The sequence below is a fragment of the Palaemon carinicauda genome, chromosome 15, assembly GCF_036898095.1.
Source record: "Palaemon carinicauda isolate YSFRI2023 chromosome 15, ASM3689809v2, whole genome shotgun sequence".
Taxonomy (NCBI): Eukaryota; Metazoa; Arthropoda; class Malacostraca; order Decapoda; family Palaemonidae; genus Palaemon; species Palaemon carinicauda.
In genome coordinates this window covers 129,192,821-129,204,070 of record NC_090739.1, presented here as the reverse complement: position 1 = coordinate 129,204,070, position 11,250 = coordinate 129,192,821, and the positions used below count along the sequence as shown (strand labels likewise).

The window sequence follows — 11,250 nt, the reverse complement described above, 5'->3', positions numbered from 1 at the left end:
GGTCAGTAATTAAAAAAAAAAAAAAAAAAAAAAAAAAAAAAAAAAAAAAAAAAAAAAAAACACACACACACGCATTAATGTTCATGCCATGTGCTTGCCACCAAGATGAGCACTGTGGGAGCCCGAGTGAACACTGCCCACGTTGATTAACGCATTATGCACATGGGTGTGTCAATGCGTGGTAATACTTAATCTAATCTATGAGAAAACAAGTAAGTGTCATTGCGTCTCTTACGTACTAACGCTGGCCATTTTTAAACGCGCATTGCATAAACAGTGCGTAACTTATGCCTATACAGTGCACGGACAGTGCGCAAACTACGCTTCATTCTGCGTACCACATACAATGACACGTCTTCACTTTACAATTGCGGAAACAAAAATCCTGCAAATATCTAATTTAGATTGTTCTATCACGGGTAGAATGTATATGGGTCATAGTGCCCAGGCGTCAATGACCTTAGATGTCAGGATGCCAGATAACTCACAATCAATCAACCAATCAAATAATCAATCAATCACAGTGCCTAGTTCTGGGGTCCAGAAGGCTTTTCGGCACCAAAGTAAAACTTAAGGGAAACTTCGTGATTGTGCAATATCCATAAAGCGAAGCTGAACAGCAAGATGAAGTAGGAAGGGGAAATAATGGGTTATTGTTTAACTGTTTGACCCTTAATAATGTTTTGGGTAACTTTATTAACAATAGTTACATAGCGATGTGTGTCTTTTTATCTTAGATAAATTTGCTAGGCATACAGTATATCGATAGATAGATAGATAGATAGATAGATATAGATAGATAGTATTTATGATAAAACAGGTTTTATCCTTAAATATTTCTCCCTTATGTTTAATAAATCATCTACTAAATTAATCGTAATCCGCCCTCAGAGACATAAGTGTAATGAAAGTATAAGCTGATTATTTAATAATATTCAATACTTTACAGAAAGGAGCAACTTAAAATCAAATGAAAATAGAAATAAGGAATCAGAAAATACAAGAGTGTAAGAATGAAAATAAGATAGGTATAATCCAAAGCAAAAATAAGTAATGAAACATAGCAAAGATGAAAACTACAGTGCAAAACAACCTATTATTTCAGAGACCAGTACCTAGCTCATACTCGAGTAAAGTGAACCAGCTGATCAACAACCTCCTCCAAGCACTCCCGAACGAACGTCCGAGTGCTACCAGGGTCAGAGAAATCTTAGAGGAGAAGCCGAAGTTGGACGCCAGTAACAGGAGATTGGGTCCTACTGCTGCAAGAGAGGTGTCTCCTGGTCGTGAGCGGTGTCTGGAAGCCCAGAAGCGCAAGAGAAGCCCAGGACAAATCCCTGGAAAAATCCCTGAACCCCAGGAGCGTGGAAACCTAATGATAGTACAAGGACTTAACTTTATCCATCCACATATGATGCTTGCAGGTCATCCCTTGATACCTGGTCATAATGTTAACGTAAATTGTCAATGGTAAGCGAGCTTCTGTTTCAGTTACAAACTGAAGTCACTGTTAACGTAAACAGTCAATTGTAAGAGAACCCTTGAACAGTCAAATTCAGTAGTAACTGTTCAGTGTTAACATACAGTCAATGGTGAGAGAACCGCGGTGCAGTTAAAATCTTTTATCTTCAGACTGTCACTGCTCAATATTATTTCCTGGCGAGTTTTAAGCTGTATAAATGAATGGATGCATTGCCAAACACTTTAATTTTAATGTACAAGTGTAAGGACTCTGTGTATAGGAAATTAACATTCTATGATAAATATAAATTTCCTTTTTATCGTGAAGAAAATATCTTGCAATATTTTTTTTTAATTTAAACTTTTTTAACTAGAAACTGTTCTCTTCTATATTATAATTTTAAACAACGGCATATTGTTAGAACTAATATAATTATGCATTAATTTCTATCGTTGTTTCCGTAAACACTGGTTGAACTTACGGATATGACCTAAAATTATTTTATCCATTTCATTTTTTTTAAACTTATTAATTTGGCAAGTTTACAAATGTCTACATCTGTAATTTAATCCTAAAAAAAATTAAAGTATAAACGCCTGTTGATTGTGTTTATTTCGGAGGCTACATATCAGTACATGCATATATATATATATATATATATATATATATATATATATATATATATATATATATATATATATATACATAATCAATCTTGTATAAAATTTATTTTTAAAATTTTCAATTTAATTATGATTATTTATAATTAGAATCTTACATACATTAGTTCAATACATTAGTTCACTAATTAGGAAACTTGAAATATAGTAATGCCACTTTTCAATTGGTAATAACTATGAAGTCACTTGAAATTTATTAAGCACCGTGCCCTAAATATTACATCATTAAATTGAATAACCAAATGTTTATAGTCGGGGAATAATATACAGTAAATAATACTATTTAACTATATTGTGATAATACTTTAAAAAGAAAATTAATCATTTGAAACCAACAGTAAAAATAAAGGATAAACATTTGAAGAAAAATTAATTGATTTAGAAGAGCAACAAACTTAGACAGGAAAAAATATACGAACTTTATACTATTTTATAGTAGAAGCTATAGTGTAAGCAATAATTAAAAAAAAAAAAAATAAAATTTGATAAAAATAATTATTGATTTAGAAGAGCTACAAACTTACAGGAAAAATAAACGAACTTTATAGTACCTTATAGTAGAAACTATATTGTGAGCAATACTATATATATAAAAAAAAAAAAACTAAATATTTGAAAAAATAAAATCTAATTTAGAAGAGCTACAAACTAAGACAGGAAAAAATGAACTTAAGAGTTATCTTATAGTAGAAACTATATTGTGAGCAATACTTTAAAAACAAAACAAAAAATTCAGACTGATTTAGCAGTGATAAAATTAAGTACGACAGGAAAAAATAAAGGAACTAGATAGTATCTTAATAGTAAAAATTCTACGCCGTAGAAAAATGTACCACAGCCGATTAAAAACATGAAAAAATACTAAGACCGCATCGGCAAGCTTGGAATCTTATTATTAATATTATCGTTGTTGTTGTTGATACTTTCCAAGCTACAGCCCTGGTTGGAAAAGCAGAATTCTATAAGCACAGGGGCCCCAAACAGGGAAAATAGCTCAGTGAGGAAAAGAAACAAGGTGAAAAATGTTTTAAGAACAGTAACATTAAAATAAATATTTCCTATATAAACTCTATAAACTTTTAACAAAATGAAAGGAAGAGAAATTATAAAGAAAAGTGTCCCCGAGTTTACCCTCAAGCAAGAGAACTCAAACCCAAGACAGTAGAATTAGATAAAACTTTTGATGGTGTTTGTACGTTTCGAGAAGAACTGGTGCTTTTAATACCACAATAAGATTAATTTTGACCAGATATAACAACAGAGGTCACCAAAATGTTACTTTTACTTTATGGAAAACTAGATAAAGACAAAGGAGGCAAGGATTTTGAGAAACTGTTTAAGTCCTGTCCACACGATCGAGCGTGGTCAACGGGCAAACAGTGATACCAGACCTAGGTAGTGAGACTGAGGGTAGATGACGTCAGAAGCGGGAAATCCAAAGGGCGGGATCTGGCAAAAAAGCCCCTATCCGGAGAGAAGCTCCAGGCAATCTAAAGAAGAAGAAGAATGGCAACAAACAGTGCCGCCAGATCCCTAGAGAAGCTCCAGGCAATCTAAAGAAGAAGAATGGCAACAAACAGTGCCGCCAGATCCCTAGAGAAGCTCCAGGCAATCTAAAGAAGAAGAATGGCAACAAACAGTGCCGCCAGATCCCTAGAGAAGCTCCAGGCAATCTAAAGAAGAAGAATGGCAACAAACAGTGCCGCCAGATCCCTAGAGAAGCTCCAGGCAATCTAAAGAAGAAGAATGGCAACAAACAGTGCCGCCAGATCCCTAGAGAAGCTCCAGGCAATCTAAAGAAGAAGAATGGCAACAAACAGTGCCGCCAGATCCCTAGAGAAGCTCCAGGCAATCTAAAGAAGAAGAATGGCAACAAACAATGCCGCCAGATCCCTAGAGAAGCTCCAGGCAATCTAAAGAAGAAGAATGGCAACAAACAGTGCTGCCAGATCCCTGTCTCTTGTTTTCCCCGCTTCTGACGTCATCAACCCTCATTCTCACTACCAATTGAGGTCTGGTATCACCGTTTGCCAGTTGGCTCGCGAATCCCTATTTAGAAAAGAATTGGAAGCCACACTCGGAAAACTGGCTCTAATGCCTGTATCAATGCTATCATAATATTTAGTTATTTCTTGACTTTGTGTTTATATTTCATGCGTGTTGGTTTTATTTATTCGTTGTTGATAACGTTATCTGACCACTAATCACCTTATATGCACAGTAAAAAAAATAATAATAATTAATTTAATTGAAAATTCTCCGTACAATATACTGTTCTCAGTCGTATTTCAGTAAAATATAGGCGACCGTAATTTCACCTTACTTTATTATCTTTTATAGGTTGGTGACCGTAATATCAACATTTTACTTCAATATATCGGTTTTTAAAACGGTAAATGCCTGGCAACATTTATTCCAGGATTTTTACCGTGTTTTTACAGCAAATATTTTAAGTGTGGTGATGCACACCGCGCAAAACACGCGGTGCACTGCAAGCATTAATTCAGTGTGTTTGTAGTGTTGCTTCTCTCTCTAGTTGCATTTGCTTTATAACCTCCTAGCCCCCCCCCCCTTCTCGCTTCGATTCTTTCATATTACTGACAAATTAACTTCCTACCGCCCCCCCCCCCCATTTCGATTCTTTCATCTTGCTGTCAAATTAACCTCCTCCCCTCCCCCCTTTGATTCTTTCATCTTGCTGTCAAATTAACCTCCTAACCCCCTCCCCCCTTTGATTCTTTCATCTTGCTGTCAAATTAACCTCCTAGCCCTCCCACCCCCCCCCCCCCCTTTCGATTCTTTCATCTTGCTGTCAAATTAACCTCCTAGCCCTCCCACCCCCCTGTCGATTCTTTCATCTTGCTGTCAAATTAACCTCCTAGCCCCCCCCCCTCCCTCGATTCTTTCATCTTGCTGTCAAATTAACCTCCTAACCCCCCCCTCCCTCGATTCTTTCATCTTGCTGTCAAATTAACCTCCTAACCCCCCCCCTCCCTCGATTCTTTCATCTTGCTGTCAAATTAACCTCCTAGCCCTCCCACCCCCCCCCCCTTTCGATTCTTTCATCTTGCTGTCAAATTAACCTCCTAGCCCTCCCACCCCCCTGTCGATTCTTTCATCTTGCTGTCAAATTAACCTCCTAGCCCTCCCCCCCCCTTTCGATTCTTTCATCTTGCTGTCAAATTAACCTCCTAGCCCCCCCCCCCCTCGATTCTTTCATCTTGCTGTCAAATTAACCTCCTAGCCCCCCCCCCCCCCCCGCTTCGATTCTTTCATCTTGCTGTCAAATTTCATAACTGCTACTTTAAAGCGTTTTCCCCTAGATGGCCTTGAACGCTGATTGGTCTCGCAGGGCCCAGCTGTACGTAGGTAAAAATCCAATTAATCTATCAACTTTCCAGAGCATGTCCAGAGCAGTCAATCGTCGATTTCATTTTAATTCCATAAATTGGAATCGTATAGTCCGAGGAGAGGTCGGGAGGCACTTCGACGCTGAAACTCAACTGGAAGGGTGGGGGGGGGGGGGAGGAGAACGCCAAAATTAAGCTTTGAAGTCAAGTTTAAGAGGTTGGATGGCTATTATTATTATTATTATTATTATTATTATTATTATTATTATTATTATTATTCCTTGCTAAGCTCCACCCTAATTGGAAAAGCAGGATGCTATAAGCCCAGGAGCTCCACCAGGGAAAATAGCCCGGTGAGGAAAGGAAACAAAGAAAAATAATATTTTAAGAAGAGTAACATTATAATAAATATCTCCATTATTATTATTATTATTATTATTATTATTATTATTCCTTGCTAAACTACAACCCTACTTGGAAAACTCGGATGCTATAAGCCCAGGGGCTCCAACAGGGAAAATAGCCCAGTGTGAAATGGAAAAAAGAAAAAAAAAATTTAAGAGTAACAACATTCAAATAAATATGTCCTATATAAACTATAAAAACTTTAACAAAACAAGAGGAAGAGAAATTAGATAGAATAATGTGCCCGAGTGTACTCTCAAGCAAGAGAACTCTAACCCAAGATAGTGGAAGACCATGGCACAGAGGCTATGGCACTACCCAAGACTAGAGAACAAAGGCTTGATTTTGGAGTGTCCTTCTCCCAGAAGAGCTGCTTACCATAGCTAAAGAGTCTCTTCTACCCTTGTGAATGAAAGCATAAAGTATAGGCCTAATAAGTGTACTCCACTAGAGGTAGAAGGGATGCTGGACAAACCTTTATACAGGTGGAACAAATGGTGCTCTACATCAAACCATTACTGCAGCTAAGTTCTATAGAATAGACCTTGACTGGTGGCGAATCTGAAGTCGCCTGATTCAAGAACGCTAGATAAAATTTTCAATATTTTCCTCCAATTGCAGCAATAAATATATGATCATTATCATTATTACTACTTGCTAAGCAACAATTCTAGTTGGAAAAGCAGGATGCTATAAGCCCAGTGGCTCCAACAGGGAAAATAGCCCATTGTGGATAGGAAACAAGGAAATAAGAGAAGTAATTAACAATTAAAATAAAATATCTTAGGAACAGTACCAACATAAAAATAAATATTTCACATATAAACTATAAAAGAATCCACAAAACAAGAAGAGAAACAAGACAAGCAGCGTGCCCGAGTGTACCCTCAAGCAAGAGAACTTTAACACAAGACAGTGGATGACAAAAGTAGATTTCTAAATACAACTAAATGGTAATTAGCCTGAAGTGGTAAGTATTATAAAAGTTAATCATGAGTGGCAGAGGTAAGGGACAGGACAAAGTCCTTAGAGCTAAAAAACCCCTGTCCATCCCAGCTAGGACCAGGGAAGACCAGGCAATGGGTATTCACAACTCTGCAACGTGAGCAGTTGCATACTCTACTAGAAATTAATATCTACAACGGGACAGGGACGTCACAACCATGTTACTATCATAATCACATTTAAATGAAAATGGTAGTAATCTTCAATAATAAGGTTTGAAATCAAATGTATGAATATTACTTTGTTTATTTCAAACTTTTTTTTTCTTTTTTTCTTAGACACCAAATAAAAATACCTATTTACAATCCCGAAACGTTAGAACATCGGACAGCACTAGCACATTTTGTGAACTTGATTGGCAACAGGAAATCCCTCCTCAAAAAAAGAAAAAGAAAAAAAAAAAAAAAAAAAAAAAAAAAAAAATAACACTTAAGAGGTAAGATGATGACAATATAGACAATTGCCTGAGGAACTGGCTAGAGACTTCGGATTATTCTTAATATAATTTATTTATGTTTTTATTCTTTTATGCTTTTGCACTAGGGGTCCGTATGTTTGAAAAGATCAATAATGCATTCCGGAAAATTTTATACAAAATATTTTCATATTTTACAAATGTCCTTAACTGTATATAATTCTAGCAATCTTTTGGATATTTTACCTGGGTTTGTAATTGTCGGAATGCACAGGGTTGCCAGGTTGGCCTTTTTGGGGGTCAAAAAAGTTCAAATTTGGCCTTTTTCGTGCTAGATACCTAAATTTGGCCTTTATGAAATTGGTTAGCCTTAAATGCTTTATTTTCGGGCTTTTTTCTATTCTTAGGTTGGCATTTTAAAGCTGCAGGTGATCAGACGTTGGCCTTTTCTCATTTGGAAAACCTGGTAACCCTGCCTGTCTCACCCATTTTGCACTACAAGTTCTTACGTTTAGTTCCGCCCACCTCCTATGCCATCTCTCCATACACTATAGTCAATTTTTTTAGCGAGGCAGATATGCACCGACTCGCAGCAGTGCCCTTTTAGCTCGGAAAAGTTTCCTGATTGCTGATTGGTTGGACAAGATCATTCTAACCAATTAGCGATCAAGAAACTTTTCCGAGCTAAAAGGGCACCGTTGCGAGTCGGTGCATAACTGCCTCGCTAAAAAAAATGGACTATAGCTGTTTGGTCACTAGCCATGAAGTAAGGGTGTGACAGGATGCACTACCTCAGAGCGAGGTGGGCCAGGAATTCCTGTGTCCATTTGTACATGCATTTACTAGACTGACTGACTGGATCCGAAGGATAGTTTGGTTCCAAAAAGTCAATGCTCACCTGGGTTTAGCGCCGACGTTGCAACTATATAGTCAATTCTTTTTAGTGAAGCAGATTTGCACCTACTCGCCGGGGTGCCCTTTCAGCTCGGAAAAGTTTCCTGATTGCTGATTGGTTGGACAAGATAATTCTAACCAATCAGATAGCAGGAAACCTTTCTGAGCTAAAAGGGCACCGCCACGAGTCCGTGTAAATGCGCCTCATTAAAAAAAAATGAGTATAGTGGAACACTTTTGCACCGCTCCCCCATCCTACCATAAGCTGAACCACCTTTAGACTTCTACTTCTTCATTTCTTCAATTTTCCTATTCATGCTCTATTACATTTTCCTTCAAAGCACAACTGTTAGTTTTCCCTAGTTGCACATTTGCACTGTGATCAAATGACCGAAATATCTAAATCCTGGTTAGTACAGTGGTAACGTGTTTGCCTCGCATTCGCGTGGCAAGAGATCGATCCCCGCCCAAGGCCGTGAGTTTAAGCTGTTTACTGGGGAGGCTACTGCTGTGGTAGGGCACCACAGTGGGGGGTTGGGCTTGCCCGGCTGACGTTCTGGTGAGCATCTATTCTGATGGAACTGGAACTGAAACCAGACAACTTTAACCTTTAACCTTTAATAGTTGTGGCGGCCTAATGGAAACTTCCAAGCTTGGCGAACTGCCTGACAGGGGTTCGAGCCCCGCTCAAGCTTGACAGTTTCTTTAAGTGTCTGCAACCTCACCATCCTTGTGAGGTAAGGAGCTTGGGGGAGACTATGGGTCTACCTACTGAGTCATCAGTGTACATTGTATGACCTTCCCTGGTCCTAGCTTGGGTGGAGAGTGGGCTTGAGCGTTGATCATATGGCCAGTCTCTGAGGCATTGTCACTGTCCTTTGTTCTGCCAGTCATGAGTGGCCTTTAAAGCTTTAAATATGGCACCCGGGTAAATGTATTTGTATATGCAAAAACTAGCATGATTGATTGATTGATTGATTTGAGGTTTTCTGGCATCCTGACATCTAAGGTCATTGACGCCGATATCGTTTATCATAAATAAAAGAAACTAAAAATTATATTCAATTAAAACCATAGAAGCAAAGATGTCATTTTAAAACCTGAATATCTTTCAGAAGACCTACTTCTGAAATAAATCTAAAAATACCACTACCATGGTAAGACACATCATGTCCAAGAATCTTGGCAAGGATGAACCTGCCATCCTCACCTCCAGCCTCGAAATAGTATCCATTTCTTTCACAACTATAGGTGGGGTATTCGGTCGAAAAATGCCTCACTGGCAAGGGTACCAAAACAATCTATGAACTCGCCTCAACAATCATACGGATTATGATATGCACAAAAAAAAAAAAACTTAATTAAGAGTGAACTGTAAAATATTCAAGAGGAAACTGAAGACTTTCTTATTTAAGAAATCCTACAACAGTGACGATTTAACAGTAAATGAACAATGCGTGATCTGAAACGTTAAATACTCTGAACGAACAAGGTAAAACGACAGTGGAGGTCCTGTAGAGAGTGGGGTTCTCCTGCTGTATGGGACCGGAAAAGCAGCCATCAAAGTACAGTAAGTAAGTAAAGTATGAGGACTTGAAAAACATTCATTACCATAGGCCTTGTTATGCAGATGGAGACCCAGTGAAGAAACCATATCCAATCAATGTAAGTTCCATTTGCACCTGTCGAATTCAGATGTAGTTTACAAGAGCTACAAAAAACTTTTATCCATCATTGTGGATGTTTTATCTGCTATTCTCAGATAATGACATATCAATACATACATATATATATATATATATATATATATATATATATATATATATATATATATACATGATAAATTTTTGCACATTTAGACGTGTTTTTCATATTCAAATAAGCCATATATTTTTTGATACATTAATGTCTGAATTCTCTTAACGACCTCGGGATCAGAGCCCCGGGCGAAATCACAAAGAGACAAGAGCTTCTGATCAGCCGGGAATCGAACCCTGGTGACTACCACTTCGTGGCCAAGTGGTAAGTCACTGTCTATACAAGCTTGCCGGACCAGGGTTCGATTCCCGGCCGGTCACAAGCTCTTTTCTTTGTGTGATTTCGCCTGGGGCTCTAATCCCGAGGTCGTTAAGAGAATCCAGACATTAATGTATCAAGAAATATATGACTTATTTGAAAATATATATATATATATATATATATATATATATATATATATATATATATATATATATATATATATATATATATATATATATATATATATCCATTTCCTTCACTACTACATGTGGGGCATTCAGTCAACAAGCAGTCGTCGAAATATGGTTGCTCTTTCATCACAACAATTTATTATCTTTCCATATCCATAAACCAGTCAATCTAAGACCTTTTCACATCGACACAGAATATCCTAAAAGGATATTTAATCATCGTCAGTAACTTTCCTCCTCCTCCAGAGCTAATCCCAGCACGTGGCCATGTAATGCAATATAGTTGAGGCTCTGGAGAAATAAAGAAGCTTTAGTCTTCCTCGAAATACAATCATGGTTATCTGATCACTTTCAGATAATGACCTAACGTTGTGGAATGAAGGTCATTAGAATGACCTTTCATTATTTTATCCCAAACATGTTCATTCTATTGATATTTCTCCTTAATATACATGAACTCTCATTAATTTAATTGTTTTTTTTTTTATTAAGACAATACCATTATCTTAGGCAACGTTATATTTTGCATTTGGGTTAAATAGTATTCATTGCACTATTATTATTATTAATATCATTATTATTATTTATTTATTTATTTATTATCATTATTATTAATTATCATCATTATCATCATCATCTTCATTATCATTATTGTTACTTGCTAAGCTACAACCCTAGTTGGAAAAGAAGGAAAGGAAACAGGGAATTAAAATCACTACGAAAGAAGTAAATAAACAAACTGAAATGTATATTATCATTTTGTGCTTCATAGTTTATTATTTGAGGTTGACTTTAAAAATATTATTATTATTTTTGGTTGACTTTAAAA

General features: G+C 36.9%; 1 pseudogene; it reads left to right on the top strand.

Annotated features, from left to right (window-relative positions):
• The window catches only part of LOC137654391 (serine/threonine-protein kinase Nek7-like), a 13,031-nt pseudogene extending 11,238 nt beyond the window's left edge, over nt 1-1,793 (top strand).
• Nucleotides 1,794-11,250: the final 9,457 nt, after the last annotated feature.